The sequence below is a fragment of the Coffea arabica genome, chromosome 6e, assembly GCF_036785885.1.
Source record: "Coffea arabica cultivar ET-39 chromosome 6e, Coffea Arabica ET-39 HiFi, whole genome shotgun sequence".
In the NCBI taxonomy this organism is placed as follows: domain Eukaryota; kingdom Viridiplantae; phylum Streptophyta; class Magnoliopsida; order Gentianales; family Rubiaceae; genus Coffea; species Coffea arabica.
The window spans coordinates 33370218-33390071 of NC_092321.1; the positions used below are offsets into that span (position 1 = coordinate 33370218).

The window sequence follows — 19854 nt, forward strand, 5'->3', positions numbered from 1 at the left end:
AAGCACAGAGAGTCGAGAGTGCAAGGCTGCAAGTTAGAGACTTTCATGCTAAGAAGAGGGGCACTTCTAGTAACCCTTCGGGACAGGCAGATAAGAGTGCCCCACCTTTTAAAAAGGGAAAAGGAACGGGTGGAGTGGAGATATCTAACATGCCAAAAGGGACTCAATCAAGAGGAGATCGCAATGGACGAGGTCAATCGAGAGGGACACCTCCAAGTGGTCAATCTGTGGCTCCCCAAGTCGTTTGTGGTTATTGTGGCAAGCTCAATCATACGGAGAATGATTGTTTTAGGAAACAAGAGAAGTGCTTGTATTGTGGTAGTACCGTGCACCAGATATCGAAATGCCCGACCGTACCAAAAGAAGGCGGTAGTACCCAAAGGCCTGAAAAGTCAGCCGCTAAGCAGCCTAGTGTTGGAGGAAGTCGATCTAATGCACCAGCTAGGGTTTATGCATTAGGCTATCAACATGTTTCCGATTCTACTAAAGTCATGGGAGGTATGATTCTTTCTTTTATTTGTCTACCTAAGGTTCTCAGTGACCTAGTACCGTACACACTTTTTGCAAAACCCTAGATTCATAAGATAGAATCAAAGTTTGACTACTAATTGGGTAAATAGAAATTGTGATATATGGATCGGAGGGTGTAAGTTAGTGATTAATTTGAAAGGCATGACTCTTAAGGGGTATGACTATTATCCGAAGTGTGAATTTCGAGGACGAAATTCTTTTAAGGAGGGGAGGATGTGAGGACCCGATATTTTTTTTATTTTATTTTATCCAATATTAGTAGTTTGTTTAAATATTTATTTACTCATTTTTCTCCAAATTATTTATTTCGATCATTTAAAATCCATTTATATGGAACGACGCCTCTTTTATATTTTTAAAAGCGTTTTGTTGGAAAAATTCACTTTTCGAAAACTCGTTTAGTTCGGAACAACGAGTGCACGTTTTTCGAGACTATATTTGAATCGAGAGTGTATTAATATTGGAGAATTAAGAACGATCAATAATAGATTAAGAAAGGTTAATTGAGGAATTAATACTCAATTCACGTGAGGACTCGTAAAATTATTATTTTTAAACCCCGAATTTTGGCTCAATTAATTATCTATTTGGATTTTTGCCCCGAATATTATTTTCTATCCTTATTAGACCTAAATATATGGTTTTATAGCTTCGTTATATTTTTAAAGTGTTTCGTTTCAAAAATTATTTTCTTAGAAGCTTGTTTAGTGAAAAAGTGAAAACGTGTCTGAAAACTTTAGCCAATTAGGAGTACAATAAGCTCGGAAATTTGGAGACATGTACAATGGTTCTAAAATAGGTAAATTTAGATTTAAGTACTCAAGTGATAGTTGGTGGTACGATCGTTATGAGAATTTCTCGAAAGTTTCATTTTATTGCGTCTAAATTGGGAATACGTGTTTTCACGTTTGGACCATTATTTTGGGACAATTAAGAATGAATAATATTTATATGAATGTAAGTGCCCTAGAGGTTTAGTGCACTAGTGTAACAAACGTAAGAGAAATCGAACACAAAACGTGCGCGTAGGGCACTAGTTGTAATTGATTTGACGTATTTAAAATATTAGACGTCAAGCGTCTTTTGTACGCAAAGGAAACCAGAACCGCATCTCATTTCTTCTAGCTGCAATGGACGGATAGCTTCAGCCGTAACAGCTTCACCATTCCTTCTACAAATTCACCAAATCACTACCAAAGCCTCCATAGATTCAATCAAAACTTCACATACACTTAACTCTACACTTGGACAACACCTTAAGCTGAAAAAGGGAGGAGCTTCACGGTTTTCTTCAGGCTTCAAAGGGACCGAAATTTTCTGATTTGAACAACCATCAAAGTAGGTAATGATCAACTACCTTAAACTTGTCTTATGGAGGTTGATTTATGCATTTGAGCTGAAATCTTCACTTTAGTAGCTTGTATTGTCGGAAAAAAAGTGGGCTCTATGAATTCCCACTCTTGGGTTGTTGCTGATTCTGTGCTTACTGAAGTTTATGATGTCGGATTAGTGTTTAAGTTAGTGATTTGCTGAAGAAAAACTGCTGGAAACTCACGTTGAGTGCAAAGGCCAAGTTGGACCATTTTACCCCTGCTCTGTTCGGTCACTTTAATGCAGAAATTTGAGGATTTAATGGCTTGATTATGTTGTTTACATGTTGTAGCAGTTGTGTACAAATTTTCGTTGAAAAATACTGAGTTTTGGTGGGTCAAACGAATTTATTTCCAAAGCTAGTAATCTGGGAAAACGGTTGCCGTCGTAACCAGACCAGTGTTCGTGTTTCGTCCATAACTCCGTACTCCGACGTCGAAATCAAGTGCCGTTAGCGGCATTTGAAACTAGACGTTCCCATGTTTCCAACGGTGTATAATGTACATTCTGGTTCCATGTGTGTGAACCGCACCATTCATCTGAATTCAGCTGTCCTGTTTCTCCGTTCTGCCGAAATGATTTGATGATGCTGCGACTTTAGGCTTAATTTCGAACCAGTTGCATGCTGAAACTTGGAACGATTTCTTCTGTGAAATTTTATCCCTGTGAATGTATTTTCTAACATTATCAACCATTCCCAATTCCGAGTTAAATTGAGGGAGTTATGATCAAAATACGGCGACTGCCTCGTTTTTGAAAATCTTAGATTTGGACAGATTGCCTTAAGGATTTTTCCAAATTTTGGTCGATTGATTAACCACCTTCCCGAAGGTATTTTTCCACGAAATTTGATAGGGAGATACCCTTCATATAGGAGTATTATACTGAAAAATTTGGTATCAATCCAAGTCCGTTTCGACACTTAACTAAAGGTCCAAAGTCGGAACCAAATCTGGAAATTTGTTAACAGTCTTGAAATTTACCCAACTTTGAGCTACCATATCTTGGTGCTAGAAACTCCGATTCTCAATCCGCTTGTTCTGCCCTAAACCTTACTTGCACCTCTAATTGAGCTACAAATTTCAAGGGTTGGTTTGCAACGAGTGAATTCTGCTGAATTTTCAAAATTAGCAAAAAACCAACCCCGGCTCAATCCTGGGTGATTTGGAACAGCAACTTTAAGCTCATTTTTGAACACCTTCCACTTAGATTCATGGAAAAGTGTCTTCTAAGAACTTTTAGTACTTTGGAAGAGGTTTCCAACGGTACAAAGTTTTCCAATTTTCGACATGTGGAATCTGAGATACGATTTTTTCAAAATATCGTATCAAAACTGAAATTTTCTAAATTTCAAGGAAATGGAGTTTTTCAAGTATTCCTTATTCCTTCGATAATACTTGAACGTTTATGCTTGATTTCCAAGATAACAAAACTCGATTGCTCTTGTACATTAAGAAACTCCACTTGAACCTCGATTTACTAGTAATTGAGGTTCATTTTCATGAAATTTCCCCAGATTGTACTAGTGCACAATCTTCCTTGATAATTGGGATGTGTGAATGATAATTCACTATTAAATGCTCAGGCGCTCAAGAGGACCTTCCAGAGGATCTCACGGGAGACGCCTAAACCATCATTTGAACTCGCTACTTGAATCACTGTGAGTGTCAAGTGCATGAACTTGTTGTTAAGTGGTTATCTGTTTCTTATCCGTTATGTAAATTTGAAATTTTGAGACGAGGGTGTACTTTATCGCACTCGTTCTCTTTCAAATGAAATTATATTCGAATTTTGCTATGTGAATTCGTATTCGACTTGTACATGGTAATGTGGATGTGATTTGTACTTGTGATTCGTATATGTGATCCGTATTTGTGATTCCTATTTGGAATTGTCGATTTGAGCGTTGCTCATCGACTTATATTCGTATTCGTATTCATATTCGGGGGACGCCCAAAACTCGTTGGCTAACTTTGCGAATCGAGCTAGCATGGGCTTGGTCGATAAGCTTAGCAAACCATGAGATATTCGTAGAGCATGATCTATTGGAGAGATCTTGCTCGGCATTACTCGTGCAGTATTGCCATGATATACTCGAATATTATCAAAAACTTTGATGAGCGGGCCCGGTAAGGGGGTGTAACGGTGACGGGATTCGAAGAAAAGTGGTGTATCTACGGATTTGATACTTATGTGGTTGACGGAGTGTCAACGTGAGATGTGATCAAGACTTCGACTCGACTACGTGGAATTCAGCTCCTGAGAGCTACAGTATCCTTGAATTATTTCTGTTTATTTTTCCTATTCGAAATGTGAATTATTCGAATTTGATAGCCTTACCTACAATGTAATTGTTGTTGCTACTTGGATTATGTGTTTGCTTCTGTGTTTTCTTGGCCTCACTGAGTATTGGCTCATCCTATTAGTTTGTTTTCCTTAACAGGTTGGATTGGAAGATTTTGGTAAAGCCGACTAGATTATACTTTTGATTGGAATCGGGGCTGTAAATGTGTAGTCGACTTTTAATGGTTGCATTTTGGAACTTGATGTATCTTTTGTGGACATGATGTAAGATTTAAATATTTAGTTAAGGAAGCGACTTTTCTTTATTTTGACTCGTAGTATTTGGTATGTATCGTTAAGTTCGATTTGATTTGTCTTGAGTCCTGGCGAGCGCTGGGCAGGCGTCCCGCGGATACCCTTGGGTTCGCCCTTGGGAGAAGTGGGGGGCGTCACAGTTGGTATCAGAGCCATATACCGACAGTTGGGACCTTAAGTCCTTCGTCTGGAAAAGCCCCGAGCCTCTCGTTCGTGTAGAGTCACGAAGCGAAACTCTCCGTAGGGGATGCCCGCGTGCGGGTGGCAAGCTGATAGGTACCCCGTGATGTGACCCTGAGAACTGTCACAGTTGGTATCAGAGCTTAGGATTCAGATCTTTGTAGTGTATTCTAAGTTTGAAGTTTAGGATGCCGGACTGTGGGACTGGTTTGAAATTTAAGTGACCATTTGTAGGAAAAAAAAAAAAAAAAAATCAGAGCCGCTTCGCGTGGTATTTGCGCGGGGTGAGATTGGGCCAAATGGTATTATGGTCCTTATCATATGAATGAGTAAAGGCTTAAGTACTCTTTTAGAGTGTAAGCTGTGAATCATGAATGTGATAGGTATAAATATTTTATCGTAATACTTGGGGAAAGACTAGATATGTATGTTGGGTAGGAATCTTAAATATGGTGATTTACTCTTGGGACTGGCCAGCTCGAGATGTGAATTATCTTATTTCGAATTCTTGTACCCGAGTAATTAAGAGTTGAGGGCAATGCTAAAAACTTAAGATCTCCATTTGCGAAGAACAAGAACGGACTAATGTTTTGTGAGAACAAGTACAGGAGGTCAACGGATGTCCAGTTCATATAGTAAGAGAAATGAGACATCTGGCGCAGAATATTTTAACTGAGTGTGGGACAATATTCACTAGAGAGAAGTAGAATGTAGTTGAGCCTAAGAGAGAGAGAGATAGAGAAAGATTGATGGATGGTCCTATGTAACTCAATAGGATCCAATTGTTTGATATGAGTTGGAAATGAACGAGAAAAAAAAAAATTAGCCCCTTTTGACTGATGTAGTTAGATTTAGCTGGGGTGATGCTAGTGTTGAGGCCATTGCATTTTTTTTGTATGACTGTGTGACCTACTTTTGAGGCACTTGACTTTACTTTAGTCGTACGTGATTAAAAGTACTCTTGTGGCATCTGTGTGCTATATTTTTGTGACTACCCCATGACTTGCTAATTGTATGAACTTGATATGTTAATAAATTTAAATTATTGTTATTTCCGATGTTTTCTTGATTGGTTCCTGCTTTCTACTTTGCATTGCATAATTTATTTATTTATTTCTTGCACTAGGCACGCCTAGGTTATGGAAGGGCTAAGAAGGGGTCGAGGCCGTGGGCGAGGGACTAGACCGGCCCAACCTCAGGGAAACGATCAGGGATCGGCAACTGGACCTACCCAAGGACAAGAGAATATAGAGGTTAACCAAATGGCTACTGCCATTAATAGGATGACTGATATCCTAGAGCGTTTGGCTGATAGACAGGACCCTGGACCGTTCAACCAACCTGGGGGTCAGGAAAGAGGTGAGGATAGAGCCTTAGAGAGGTTCTTAAAATTTAACCCGCCTAAGTTTCTTGGCGAACCTGATCCTGAGGTAGCGGAGAATTGGTTAGAAAGGATGACCAACATATTCGCTGCTTTAGACTGCACTGAAGATAGGCGAGTGAATTTCGCTGCTTTCCAATTTGAGGGAGTAGCCCGTGCTTGGTGGGATCTGATAAGAGGAAAATGGGAGAGAACTCAAACCCCTTGGACTTGGGAGAATTTCACAAGGGAATTTAATGAGAAATTTCTTCCGCCCTTAATCCAAGAGAAAAGGGAGGATGAATTCATCAAGTTGAAACAAGGAACCCTTAGTGTAGCGGAGTACGAGGGAAAGTTCACTAAGCTTTCTAAGTACGCTCCTGAATTGGTGATTAATGAACGGAGGAGGATTAGACGGTTCGTGCAGGGACTTAATGAAGAAATCCAGGAGGGTTTGGCTGCAGCCCAAATCTCTACGTTCACTGAAGTCTTAGAAAAAGCACAGAGAGTCGAGAGTGCAAGGCTGCAAGTTAGAGACTTTCATGCTAAGAAGAGGGGCACTTCTAGTAACCCTTCGGGACAGGCAGATAAGAGTGCCCCACCTTTTAAAAAGGGAAAAGGAACGGGTGGAGTGGAGATATCTAACATGCCAAAAGGGACTCAATCAAGAGGAGATCGCAATGGACGAGGTCAATCGAGAGGGACACCTCCAAGTGGTCAATCTGTGGCTCCCCAAGTCGTTTGTGGTTATTGTGGCAAGCTCAATCATACGGAGAATGATTGTTTTAGGAAACAAGAGAAGTGCTTGTATTGTGGTAGTACCGTGCACCAGATATCGAAATGCCCGACCGTACCAAAAGAAGGCGGTAGTACCCAAAGGCCTGAAAAGTCAGCCGCTAAGCAGCCTAGTGTTGGAGGAAGTCGATCTAATGCACCAGCTAGGGTTTATGCATTAGGCTATCAACATGTTTCCGATTCTACTAAAGTCATGGGAGGTATGATTCTTTCTTTTATTTGTCTACCTAAGGTTCTCAGTGACCTAGTACCGTACACACTTTTTGCAAAACCCTAGATTCATAAGATAGAATCAAAGTTTGACTACTAATTGGGTAAATAGAAATTGTGATATATGGATCGGAGGGTGTAAGTTAGTGATTAATTTGAAAGGCATGACTCTTAAGGGGTATGACTATTATCCGAAGTGTGAATTTCGAGGACGAAATTCTTTTAAGGAGGGGAGGATGTGAGGACCCGATATTTTTTTTATTTTATTTTATCCAATATTAGTAGTTTGTTTAAATATTTATTTACTCATTTTTCTCCAAATTATTTATTTCGATCATTTAAAATCCATTTATATGGAACGACGCCTCTTTTATATTTTTAAAAGCGTTTTGTTGGAAAAATTCACTTTTCGAAAACTCGTTTAGTTCGGAACAACGAGTGCACGTTTTTCGAGACTATATTTGAATCGAGAGTGTATTAATATTGGAGAATTAAGAACGATCAATAATAGATTAAGAAAGGTTAATTGAGGAATTAATACTCAATTCACGTGAGGACTCGTAAAATTATTATTTTTAAACCCCGAATTTTGGCTCAATTAATTATCTATTTGGATTTTTGCCCCGAATATTATTTTCTATCCTTATTAGACCTAAATATATGGTTTTATAGCTTCGTTATATTTTTAAAGTGTTTCGTTTCAAAAATTATTTTCTTAGAAGCTTGTTTAGTGAAAAAGTGAAAACGTGTCTGAAAACTTTAGCCAATTAGGAGTACAATAAGCTCGGAAATTTGGAGACATGTACAATGGTTCTAAAATAGGTAAATTTAGATTTAAGTACTCAAGTGATAGTTGGTGGTACGATCGTTATGAGAATTTCTCGAAAGTTTCATTTTATTGCGTCTAAATTGGGAATACGTGTTTTCACGTTTGGACCATTATTTTGGGACAATTAAGAATGAATAATATTTATATGAATGTAAGTGCCCTAGAGGTTTAGTGCACTAGTGTAACAAACGTAAGAGAAATCGAACACAAAACGTGCGCGTAGGGCACTAGTTGTAATTGATTTGACGTATTTAAAATATTAGACGTCAAGCGTCTTTTGTACGCAAAGGAAACCAGAACCGCATCTCATTTCTTCTAGCTGCAATGGACGGATAGCTTCAGCCGTAACAGCTTCACCATTCCTTCTACAAATTCACCAAATCACTACCAAAGCCTCCATAGATTCAATCAAAACTTCACATACACTTAACTCTACACTTGGACAACACCTTAAGCTGAAAAAGGGAGGAGCTTCACGGTTTTCTTCAGGCTTCAAAGGGACCGAAATTTTCTGATTTGAACAACCATCAAAGTAGGTAATGATCAACTACCTTAAACTTGTCTTATGGAGGTTGATTTATGCATTTGAGCTGAAATCTTCACTTTAGTAGCTTGTATTGTCGGAAAAAAAGTGGGCTCTATGAATTCCCACTCTTGGGTTGTTGCTGATTCTGTGCTTACTGAAGTTTATGATGTCGGATTAGTGTTTAAGTTAGTGATTTGCTGAAGAAAAACTGCTGGAAACTCACGTTGAGTGCAAAGGCCAAGTTGGACCATTTTACCCCTGCTCTGTTCGGTCACTTTAATGCAGAAATTTGAGGATTTAATGGCTTGATTATGTTGTTTACATGTTGTAGCAGTTGTGTACAAATTTTCGTTGAAAAATACTGAGTTTTGGTGGGTCAAACGAATTTATTTCCAAAGCTAGTAATCTGGGAAAACGGTTGCCGTCGTAACCAGACCAGTGTTCGTGTTTCGTCCATAACTCCGTACTCCGACGTCGAAATCAAGTGCCGTTAGCGGCATTTGAAACTAGACGTTCCCATGTTTCCAACGGTGTATAATGTACATTCTGGTTCCATGTGTGTGAACCGCACCATTCATCTGAATTCAGCTGTCCTGTTTCTCCGTTCTGCCGAAATGATTTGATGATGCTGCGACTTTAGGCTTAATTTCGAACCAGTTGCATGCTGAAACTTGGAACGATTTCTTCTGTGAAATTTTATCCCTGTGAATGTATTTTCTAACATTATCAACCATTCCCAATTCCGAGTTAAATTGAGGGAGTTATGATCAAAATACGGCGACTGCCTCGTTTTTGAAAATCTTAGATTTGGACAGATTGCCTTAAGGATTTTTCCAAATTTTGGTCGATTGATTAACCACCTTCCCGAAGGTATTTTTCCACGAAATTTGATAGGGAGATACCCTTCATATAGGAGTATTATACTGAAAAATTTGGTATCAATCCAAGTCCGTTTCGACACTTAACTAAAGGTCCAAAGTCGGAACCAAATCTGGAAATTTGTTAACAGTCTTGAAATTTACCCAACTTTGAGCTACCATATCTTGGTGCTAGAAACTCCGATTCTCAATCCGCTTGTTCTGCCCTAAACCTTACTTGCACCTCTAATTGAGCTACAAATTTCAAGGGTTGGTTTGCAACGAGTGAATTCTGCTGAATTTTCAAAATTAGCAAAAAACCAACCCCGGCTCAATCCTGGGTGATTTGGAACAGCAACTTTAAGCTCATTTTTGAACACCTTCCACTTAGATTCATGGAAAAGTGTCTTCTAAGAACTTTTAGTACTTTGGAAGAGGTTTCCAACGGTACAAAGTTTTCCAATTTTCGACATGTGGAATCTGAGATACGATTTTTTCAAAATATCGTATCAAAACTGAAATTTTCTAAATTTCAAGGAAATGGAGTTTTTCAAGTATTCCTTATTCCTTCGATAATACTTGAACGTTTATGCTTGATTTCCAAGATAACAAAACTCGATTGCTCTTGTACATTAAGAAACTCCACTTGAACCTCGATTTACTAGTAATTGAGGTTCATTTTCATGAAATTTCCCCAGATTGTACTAGTGCACAATCTTCCTTGATAATTGGGATGTGTGAATGATAATTCACTATTAAATGCTCAGGCGCTCAAGAGGACCTTCCAGAGGATCTCACGGGAGACGCCTAAACCATCATTTGAACTCGCTACTTGAATCACTGTGAGTGTCAAGTGCATGAACTTGTTGTTAAGTGGTTATCTGTTTCTTATCCGTTATGTAAATTTGAAATTTTGAGACGAGGGTGTACTTTATCGCACTCGTTCTCTTTCAAATGAAATTATATTCGAATTTTGCTATGTGAATTCGTATTCGACTTGTACATGGTAATGTGGATGTGATTTGTACTTGTGATTCGTATATGTGATCCGTATTTGTGATTCCTATTTGGAATTGTCGATTTGAGCGTTGCTCATCGACTTATATTCGTATTCGTATTCATATTCGGGGGACGCCCAAAACTCGTTGGCTAACTTTGCGAATCGAGCTAGCATGGGCTTGGTCGATAAGCTTAGCAAACCATGAGATATTCGTAGAGCATGATCTATTGGAGAGATCTTGCTCGGCATTACTCGTGCAGTATTGCCATGATATACTCGAATATTATCAAAAACTTTGATGAGCGGGCCCGGTAAGGGGGTGTAACGGTGACGGGATTCGAAGAAAAGTGGTGTATCTACGGATTTGATACTTATGTGGTTGACGGAGTGTCAACGTGAGATGTGATCAAGACTTCGACTCGACTACGTGGAATTCAGCTCCTGAGAGCTACAGTATCCTTGAATTATTTCTGTTTATTTTTCCTATTCGAAATGTGAATTATTCGAATTTGATAGCCTTACCTACAATGTAATTGTTGTTGCTACTTGGATTATGTGTTTGCTTCTGTGTTTTCTTGGCCTCACTGAGTATTGGCTCATCCTATTAGTTTGTTTTCCTTAACAGGTTGGATTGGAAGATTTTGGTAAAGCCGACTAGATTATACTTTTGATTGGAATCGGGGCTGTAAATGTGTAGTCGACTTTTAATGGTTGCATTTTGGAACTTGATGTATCTTTTGTGGACATGATGTAAGATTTAAATATTTAGTTAAGGAAGCGACTTTTCTTTATTTTGACTCGTAGTATTTGGTATGTATCGTTAAGTTCGATTTGATTTGTCTTGAGTCCTGGCGAGCGCTGGGCAGGCGTCCCGCGGATACCCTTGGGTTCGCCCTTGGGAGAAGTGGGGGGCGTCACAGTTGGTATCAGAGCCATATACCGACAGTTGGGACCTTAAGTCCTTCGTCTGGAAAAGCCCCGAGCCTCTCGTTCGTGTAGAGTCACGAAGCGAAACTCTCCGTAGGGGATGCCCGCGTGCGGGTGGCAAGCTGATAGGTACCCCGTGATGTGACCCTGAGAACTGTCACAGTTGGTATCAGAGCTTAGGATTCAGATCTTTGTAGTGTATTCTAAGTTTGAAGTTTAGGATGCCGGACTGTGGGACTGGTTTGAAATTTAAGTGACCATTTGTAGGAAAAAAAAAAAAAAAAAATCAGAGCCGCTTCGCGTGGTATTTGCGCGGGGTGAGATTGGGCCAAATGGTATTATGGTCCTTATCATATGAATGAGTAAAGGCTTAAGTACTCTTTTAGAGTGTAAGCTGTGAATCATGAATGTGATAGGTATAAATATTTTATCGTAATACTTGGGGAAAGACTAGATATGTATGTTGGGTAGGAATCTTAAATATGGTGATTTACTCTTGGGACTGGCCAGCTCGAGATGTGAATTATCTTATTTCGAATTCTTGTACCCGAGTAATTAAGAGTTGAGGGCAATGCTAAAAACTTAAGATCTCCATTTGCGAAGAACAAGAACGGACTAATGTTTTGTGAGAACAAGTACAGGAGGTCAACGGATGTCCAGTTCATATAGTAAGAGAAATGAGACATCTGGCGCAGAATATTTTAACTGAGTGTGGGACAATATTCACTAGAGAGAAGTAGAATGTAGTTGAGCCTAAGAGAGAGAGAGATAGAGAAAGATTGATGGATGGTCCTATGTAACTCAATAGGATCCAATTGTTTGATATGAGTTGGAAATGAACGAGAAAAAAAAAAATTAGCCCCTTTTGACTGATGTAGTTAGATTTAGCTGGGGTGATGCTAGTGTTGAGGCCATTGCATTTTTTTTGTATGACTGTGTGACCTACTTTTGAGGCACTTGACTTTACTTTAGTCGTACGTGATTAAAAGTACTCTTGTGGCATCTGTGTGCTATATTTTTGTGACTACCCCATGACTTGCTAATTGTATGAACTTGATATGTTAATAAATTTAAATTATTGTTATTTCCGATGTTTTCTTGATTGGTTCCTGCTTTCTACTTTGCATTGCATAATTTATTTATTTATTTCTTGCACTAGGCACGCCTAGGTTATGGAAGGGCTAAGAAGGGGTCGAGGCCGTGGGCGAGGGACTAGACCGGCCCAACCTCAGGGAAACGATCAGGGATCGGCAACTGGACCTACCCAAGGACAAGAGAATATAGAGGTTAACCAAATGGCTACTGCCATTAATAGGATGACTGATATCCTAGAGCGTTTGGCTGATAGACAGGACCCTGGACCGTTCAACCAACCTGGGGGTCAGGAAAGAGGTGAGGATAGAGCCTTAGAGAGGTTCTTAAAATTTAACCCGCCTAAGTTTCTTGGCGAACCTGATCCTGAGGTAGCGGAGAATTGGTTAGAAAGGATGACCAACATATTCGCTGCTTTAGACTGCACTGAAGATAGGCGAGTGAATTTCGCTGCTTTCCAATTTGAGGGAGTAGCCCGTGCTTGGTGGGATCTGATAAGAGGAAAATGGGAGAGAACTCAAACCCCTTGGACTTGGGAGAATTTCACAAGGGAATTTAATGAGAAATTTCTTCCGCCCTTAATCCAAGAGAAAAGGGAGGATGAATTCATCAAGTTGAAACAAGGAACCCTTAGTGTAGCGGAGTACGAGGGAAAGTTCACTAAGCTTTCTAAGTACGCTCCTGAATTGGTGATTAATGAACGGAGGAGGATTAGACGGTTCGTGCAGGGACTTAATGAAGAAATCCAGGAGGGTTTGGCTGCAGCCCAAATCTCTACGTTCACTGAAGTCTTAGAAAAAGCACAGAGAGTCGAGAGTGCAAGGCTGCAAGTTAGAGACTTTCATGCTAAGAAGAGGGGCACTTCTAGTAACCCTTCGGGACAGGCAGATAAGAGTGCCCCACCTTTTAAAAAGGGAAAAGGAACGGGTGGAGTGGAGATATCTAACATGCCAAAAGGGACTCAATCAAGAGGAGATCGCAATGGACGAGGTCAATCGAGAGGGACACCTCCAAGTGGTCAATCTGTGGCTCCCCAAGTCGTTTGTGGTTATTGTGGCAAGCTCAATCATACGGAGAATGATTGTTTTAGGAAACAAGAGAAGTGCTTGTATTGTGGTAGTACCGTGCACCAGATATCGAAATGCCCGACCGTACCAAAAGAAGGCGGTAGTACCCAAAGGCCTGAAAAGTCAGCCGCTAAGCAGCCTAGTGTTGGAGGAAGTCGATCTAATGCACCAGCTAGGGTTTATGCATTAGGCTATCAACATGTTTCCGATTCTACTAAAGTCATGGGAGGTATGATTCTTTCTTTTATTTGTCTACCTAAGGTTCTCAGTGACCTAGTACCGTACACACTTTTTGCAAAACCCTAGATTCATAAGATAGAATCAAAGTTTGACTACTAATTGGGTAAATAGAAATTGTGATATATGGATCGGAGGGTGTAAGTTAGTGATTAATTTGAAAGGCATGACTCTTAAGGGGTATGACTATTATCCGAAGTGTGAATTTCGAGGACGAAATTCTTTTAAGGAGGGGAGGATGTGAGGACCCGATATTTTTTTTATTTTATTTTATCCAATATTAGTAGTTTGTTTAAATATTTATTTACTCATTTTTCTCCAAATTATTTATTTCGATCATTTAAAATCCATTTATATGGAACGACGCCTCTTTTATATTTTTAAAAGCGTTTTGTTGGAAAAATTCACTTTTCGAAAACTCGTTTAGTTCGGAACAACGAGTGCACGTTTTTCGAGACTATATTTGAATCGAGAGTGTATTAATATTGGAGAATTAAGAACGATCAATAATAGATTAAGAAAGGTTAATTGAGGAATTAATACTCAATTCACGTGAGGACTCGTAAAATTATTATTTTTAAACCCCGAATTTTGGCTCAATTAATTATCTATTTGGATTTTTGCCCCGAATATTATTTTCTATCCTTATTAGACCTAAATATATGGTTTTATAGCTTCGTTATATTTTTAAAGTGTTTCGTTTCAAAAATTATTTTCTTAGAAGCTTGTTTAGTGAAAAAGTGAAAACGTGTCTGAAAACTTTAGCCAATTAGGAGTACAATAAGCTCGGAAATTTGGAGACATGTACAATGGTTCTAAAATAGGTAAATTTAGATTTAAGTACTCAAGTGATAGTTGGTGGTACGATCGTTATGAGAATTTCTCGAAAGTTTCATTTTATTGCGTCTAAATTGGGAATACGTGTTTTCACGTTTGGACCATTATTTTGGGACAATTAAGAATGAATAATATTTATATGAATGTAAGTGCCCTAGAGGTTTAGTGCACTAGTGTAACAAACGTAAGAGAAATCGAACACAAAACGTGCGCGTAGGGCACTAGTTGTAATTGATTTGACGTATTTAAAATATTAGACGTCAAGCGTCTTTTGTACGCAAAGGAAACCAGAACCGCATCTCATTTCTTCTAGCTGCAATGGACGGATAGCTTCAGCCGTAACAGCTTCACCATTCCTTCTACAAATTCACCAAATCACTACCAAAGCCTCCATAGATTCAATCAAAACTTCACATACACTTAACTCTACACTTGGACAACACCTTAAGCTGAAAAAGGGAGGAGCTTCACGGTTTTCTTCAGGCTTCAAAGGGACCGAAATTTTCTGATTTGAACAACCATCAAAGTAGGTAATGATCAACTACCTTAAACTTGTCTTATGGAGGTTGATTTATGCATTTGAGCTGAAATCTTCACTTTAGTAGCTTGTATTGTCGGAAAAAAAGTGGGCTCTATGAATTCCCACTCTTGGGTTGTTGCTGATTCTGTGCTTACTGAAGTTTATGATGTCGGATTAGTGTTTAAGTTAGTGATTTGCTGAAGAAAAACTGCTGGAAACTCACGTTGAGTGCAAAGGCCAAGTTGGACCATTTTACCCCTGCTCTGTTCGGTCACTTTAATGCAGAAATTTGAGGATTTAATGGCTTGATTATGTTGTTTACATGTTGTAGCAGTTGTGTACAAATTTTCGTTGAAAAATACTGAGTTTTGGTGGGTCAAACGAATTTATTTCCAAAGCTAGTAATCTGGGAAAACGGTTGCCGTCGTAACCAGACCAGTGTTCGTGTTTCGTCCATAACTCCGTACTCCGACGTCGAAATCAAGTGCCGTTAGCGGCATTTGAAACTAGACGTTCCCATGTTTCCAACGGTGTATAATGTACATTCTGGTTCCATGTGTGTGAACCGCACCATTCATCTGAATTCAGCTGTCCTGTTTCTCCGTTCTGCCGAAATGATTTGATGATGCTGCGACTTTAGGCTTAATTTCGAACCAGTTGCATGCTGAAACTTGGAACGATTTCTTCTGTGAAATTTTATCCCTGTGAATGTATTTTCTAACATTATCAACCATTCCCAATTCCGAGTTAAATTGAGGGAGTTATGATCAAAATACGGCGACTGCCTCGTTTTTGAAAATCTTAGATTTGGACAGATTGCCTTAAGGATTTTTCCAAATTTTGGTCGATTGATTAACCACCTTCCCGAAGGTATTTTTCCACGAAATTTGATAGGGAGATACCCTTCATATAGGAGTATTATACTGAAAAATTTGGTATCAATCCAAGTCCGTTTCGACACTTAACTAAAGGTCCAAAGTCGGAACCAAATCTGGAAATTTGTTAACAGTCTTGAAATTTACCCAACTTTGAGCTACCATATCTTGGTGCTAGAAACTCCGATTCTCAATCCGCTTGTTCTGCCCTAAACCTTACTTGCACCTCTAATTGAGCTACAAATTTCAAGGGTTGGTTTGCAACGAGTGAATTCTGCTGAATTTTCAAAATTAGCAAAAAACCAACCCCGGCTCAATCCTGGGTGATTTGGAACAGCAACTTTAAGCTCATTTTTGAACACCTTCCACTTAGATTCATGGAAAAGTGTCTTCTAAGAACTTTTAGTACTTTGGAAGAGGTTTCCAACGGTACAAAGTTTTCCAATTTTCGACATGTGGAATCTGAGATACGATTTTTTCAAAATATCGTATCAAAACTGAAATTTTCTAAATTTCAAGGAAATGGAGTTTTTCAAGTATTCCTTATTCCTTCGATAATACTTGAACGTTTATGCTTGATTTCCAAGATAACAAAACTCGATTGCTCTTGTACATTAAGAAACTCCACTTGAACCTCGATTTACTAGTAATTGAGGTTCATTTTCATGAAATTTCCCCAGATTGTACTAGTGCACAATCTTCCTTGATAATTGGGATGTGTGAATGATAATTCACTATTAAATGCTCAGGCGCTCAAGAGGACCTTCCAGAGGATCTCACGGGAGACGCCTAAACCATCATTTGAACTCGCTACTTGAATCACTGTGAGTGTCAAGTGCATGAACTTGTTGTTAAGTGGTTATCTGTTTCTTATCCGTTATGTAAATTTGAAATTTTGAGACGAGGGTGTACTTTATCGCACTCGTTCTCTTTCAAATGAAATTATATTCGAATTTTGCTATGTGAATTCGTATTCGACTTGTACATGGTAATGTGGATGTGATTTGTACTTGTGATTCGTATATGTGATCCGTATTTGTGATTCCTATTTGGAATTGTCGATTTGAGCGTTGCTCATCGACTTATATTCGTATTCGTATTCATATTCGGGGGACGCCCAAAACTCGTTGGCTAACTTTGCGAATCGAGCTAGCATGGGCTTGGTCGATAAGCTTAGCAAACCATGAGATATTCGTAGAGCATGATCTATTGGAGAGATCTTGCTCGGCATTACTCGTGCAGTATTGCCATGATATACTCGAATATTATCAAAAACTTTGATGAGCGGGCCCGGTAAGGGGGTGTAACGGTGACGGGATTCGAAGAAAAGTGGTGTATCTACGGATTTGATACTTATGTGGTTGACGGAGTGTCAACGTGAGATGTGATCAAGACTTCGACTCGACTACGTGGAATTCAGCTCCTGAGAGCTACAGTATCCTTGAATTATTTCTGTTTATTTTTCCTATTCGAAATGTGAATTATTCGAATTTGATAGCCTTACCTACAATGTAATTGTTGTTGCTACTTGGATTATGTGTTTGCTTCTGTGTTTTCTTGGCCTCACTGAGTATTGGCTCATCCTATTAGTTTGTTTTCCTTAACAGGTTGGATTGGAAGATTTTGGTAAAGCCGACTAGATTATACTTTTGATTGGAATCGGGGCTGTAAATGTGTAGTCGACTTTTAATGGTTGCATTTTGGAACTTGATGTATCTTTTGTGGACATGATGTAAGATTTAAATATTTAGTTAAGGAAGCGACTTTTCTTTATTTTGACTCGTAGTATTTGGTATGTATCGTTAAGTTCGATTTGATTTGTCTTGAGTCCTGGCGAGCGCTGGGCAGGCGTCCCGCGGATACCCTTGGGTTCGCCCTTGGGAGAAGTGGGGGGCGTCACAGTTGGTATCAGAGCCATATACCGACAGTTGGGACCTTAAGTCCTTCGTCTGGAAAAGCCCCGAGCCTCTCGTTCGTGTAGAGTCACGAAGCGAAACTCTCCGTAGGGGATGCCCGCGTGCGGGTGGCAAGCTGATAGGTACCCCGTGATGTGACCCTGAGAACTGTCACAGTTGGTATCAGAGCTTAGGATTCAGATCTTTGTAGTGTATTCTAAGTTTGAAGTTTAGGATGCCGGACTGTGGGACTGGTTTGAAATTTAAGTGACCATTTGTAGGAAAAAAAAAAAAAAAAAATCAGAGCCGCTTCGCGTGGTATTTGCGCGGGGTGAGATTGGGCCAAATGGTATTATGGTCCTTATCATATGAATGAGTAAAGGCTTAAGTACTCTTTTAGAGTGTAAGCTGTGAATCATGAATGTGATAGGTATAAATATTTTATCGTAATACTTGGGGAAAGACTAGATATGTATGTTGGGTAGGAATCTTAAATATGGTGATTTACTCTTGGGACTGGCCAGCTCGAGATGTGAATTATCTTATTTCGAATTCTTGTACCCGAGTAATTAAGAGTTGAGGGCAATGCTAAAAACTTAAGATCTCCATTTGCGAAGAACAAGAACGGACTAATGTTTTGTGAGAACAAGTACAGGAGGTCAACGGATGTCCAGTTCATATAGTAAGAGAAATGAGACATCTGGCGCAGAATATTTTAACTGAGTGTGGGACAATATTCACTAGAGAGAAGTAGAATGTAGTTGAGCCTAAGAGAGAGAGAGATAGAGAAAGATTGATGGATGGTCCTATGTAACTCAATAGGATCCAATTGTTTGATATGAGTTGGAAATGAACGAGAAAAAAAAAAATTAGCCCCTTTTGACTGATGTAGTTAGATTTAGCTGGGGTGATGCTAGTGTTGAGGCCATTGCATTTTTTTTGTATGACTGTGTGACCTACTTTTGAGGCACTTGACTTTACTTTAGTCGTACGTGATTAAAAGTACTCTTGTGGCATCTGTGTGCTATATTTTTGTGACTACCCCATGACTTGCTAATTGTATGAACTTGATATGTTAATAAATTTAAATTATTGTTATTTCCGATGTTTTCTTGATTGGTTCCTGCTTTCTACTTTGCATTGCATAATTTATTTATTTATTTCTTGCACTAGGCACGCCTAGGTTATGGAAGGGCTAAGAAGGGGTCGAGGCCGTGGGCGAGGGACTAGACCGGCCCAACCTCAGGGAAACGATCAGGGATCGGCAACTGGACCTACCCAAGGACAAGAGAATATAGAGGTTAACCAAATGGCTACTGCCATTAATAGGATGACTGATATCCTAGAGCGTTTGGCTGATAGACAGGACCCTGGACCGTTCAACCAACCTGGGGGTCAGGAAAGAGGTGAGGATAGAGCCTTAGAGAGGTTCTTAAAATTTAACCCGCCTAAGTTTCTTGGCGAACCTGATCCTGAGGTAGCGGAGAATTGGTTAGAAAGGATGACCAACATATTCGCTGCTTTAGACTGCACTGAAGATAGGCGAGTGAATTTCGCTGCTTTCCAATTTGAGGGAGTAGCCCGTGCTTGGTGGGATCTGATAAGAGGAAAATGGGAGAGAACTCAAACCCCTTGGACTTGGGAGAATTTCACAAGGGAATTTAATGAGAAATTTCTTCCGCCCTTAATCCAAGAGAAAAGGGAGGATGAATTCATCAAGTTGAAACAAGGAACCCTTAGTGTAGCGGAGTACGAGGGAAAGTTCACTAAGCTTTCTAAGTACGCTCCTGAATTGGTGATTAATGAACGGAGGAGGATTAGACGGTTCGTGCAGGGACTTAATGAAGAAATCCAGGAGGGTTTGGCTGCAGCCCAAATCTCTACGTTCACTGAAGTCTTAGAAAAAGCACAGAGAGTCGAGAGTGCAAGGCTGCAAGTTAGAGACTTTCATGCTAAGAAGAGGGGCACTTCTAGTAACCCTTCGGGACAGGCAGATAAGAGTGCCCCACCTTTTAAAAAGGGAAAAGGAACGGGTGGAGTGGAGATATCTAACATGCCAAAAGGGACTCAATCAAGAGGAGATCGCAATGGACGAGGTCAATCGAGAGGGACACCTCCAAGTGGTCAATCTGTGGCTCCCCAAGTCG

General features: G+C 39.6%; 3 long non-coding RNA genes across 6 annotated transcripts; all 3 read left to right on the plus strand.

Moving 5' to 3' along the window:
- Positions 1-1554: 1554 nt before the first annotated feature.
- Positions 1555-4569, plus strand: LOC113707472 (uncharacterized). 2 transcript variants are annotated; one of them, XR_011817314.1, is made up of 3 exons: positions 1555-1873; positions 3419-3562; positions 4346-4569. It is a non-coding gene; the product is annotated as an uncharacterized lncRNA (long non-coding RNA). The 2 variants fall into 2 exon arrangements; XR_011817313.1 differs by having other exon boundaries at positions 3488-3562; positions 4346-4511.
- Positions 4570-8091: 3522 nt separating this feature from the next.
- LOC140010054 (uncharacterized) lies at positions 8092-11106 on the plus strand. 2 transcript variants are annotated; one of them, XR_011817316.1, is made up of 3 exons: positions 8092-8410; positions 9956-10099; positions 10883-11106. It is a non-coding gene; the product is annotated as an uncharacterized lncRNA (long non-coding RNA). The 2 variants fall into 2 exon arrangements; XR_011817315.1 differs by having other exon boundaries at positions 10025-10099; positions 10883-11048.
- A 3522-nt stretch (positions 11107-14628) lies between these two features.
- LOC140010052 (uncharacterized) lies at positions 14629-17643 on the plus strand. 2 transcript variants are annotated; one of them, XR_011817312.1, is made up of 3 exons: positions 14629-14947; positions 16493-16636; positions 17420-17643. It is a non-coding gene; the product is annotated as an uncharacterized lncRNA (long non-coding RNA). The 2 variants fall into 2 exon arrangements; XR_011817311.1 differs by having other exon boundaries at positions 16562-16636; positions 17420-17585.
- Positions 17644-19854: the final 2211 nt, after the last annotated feature.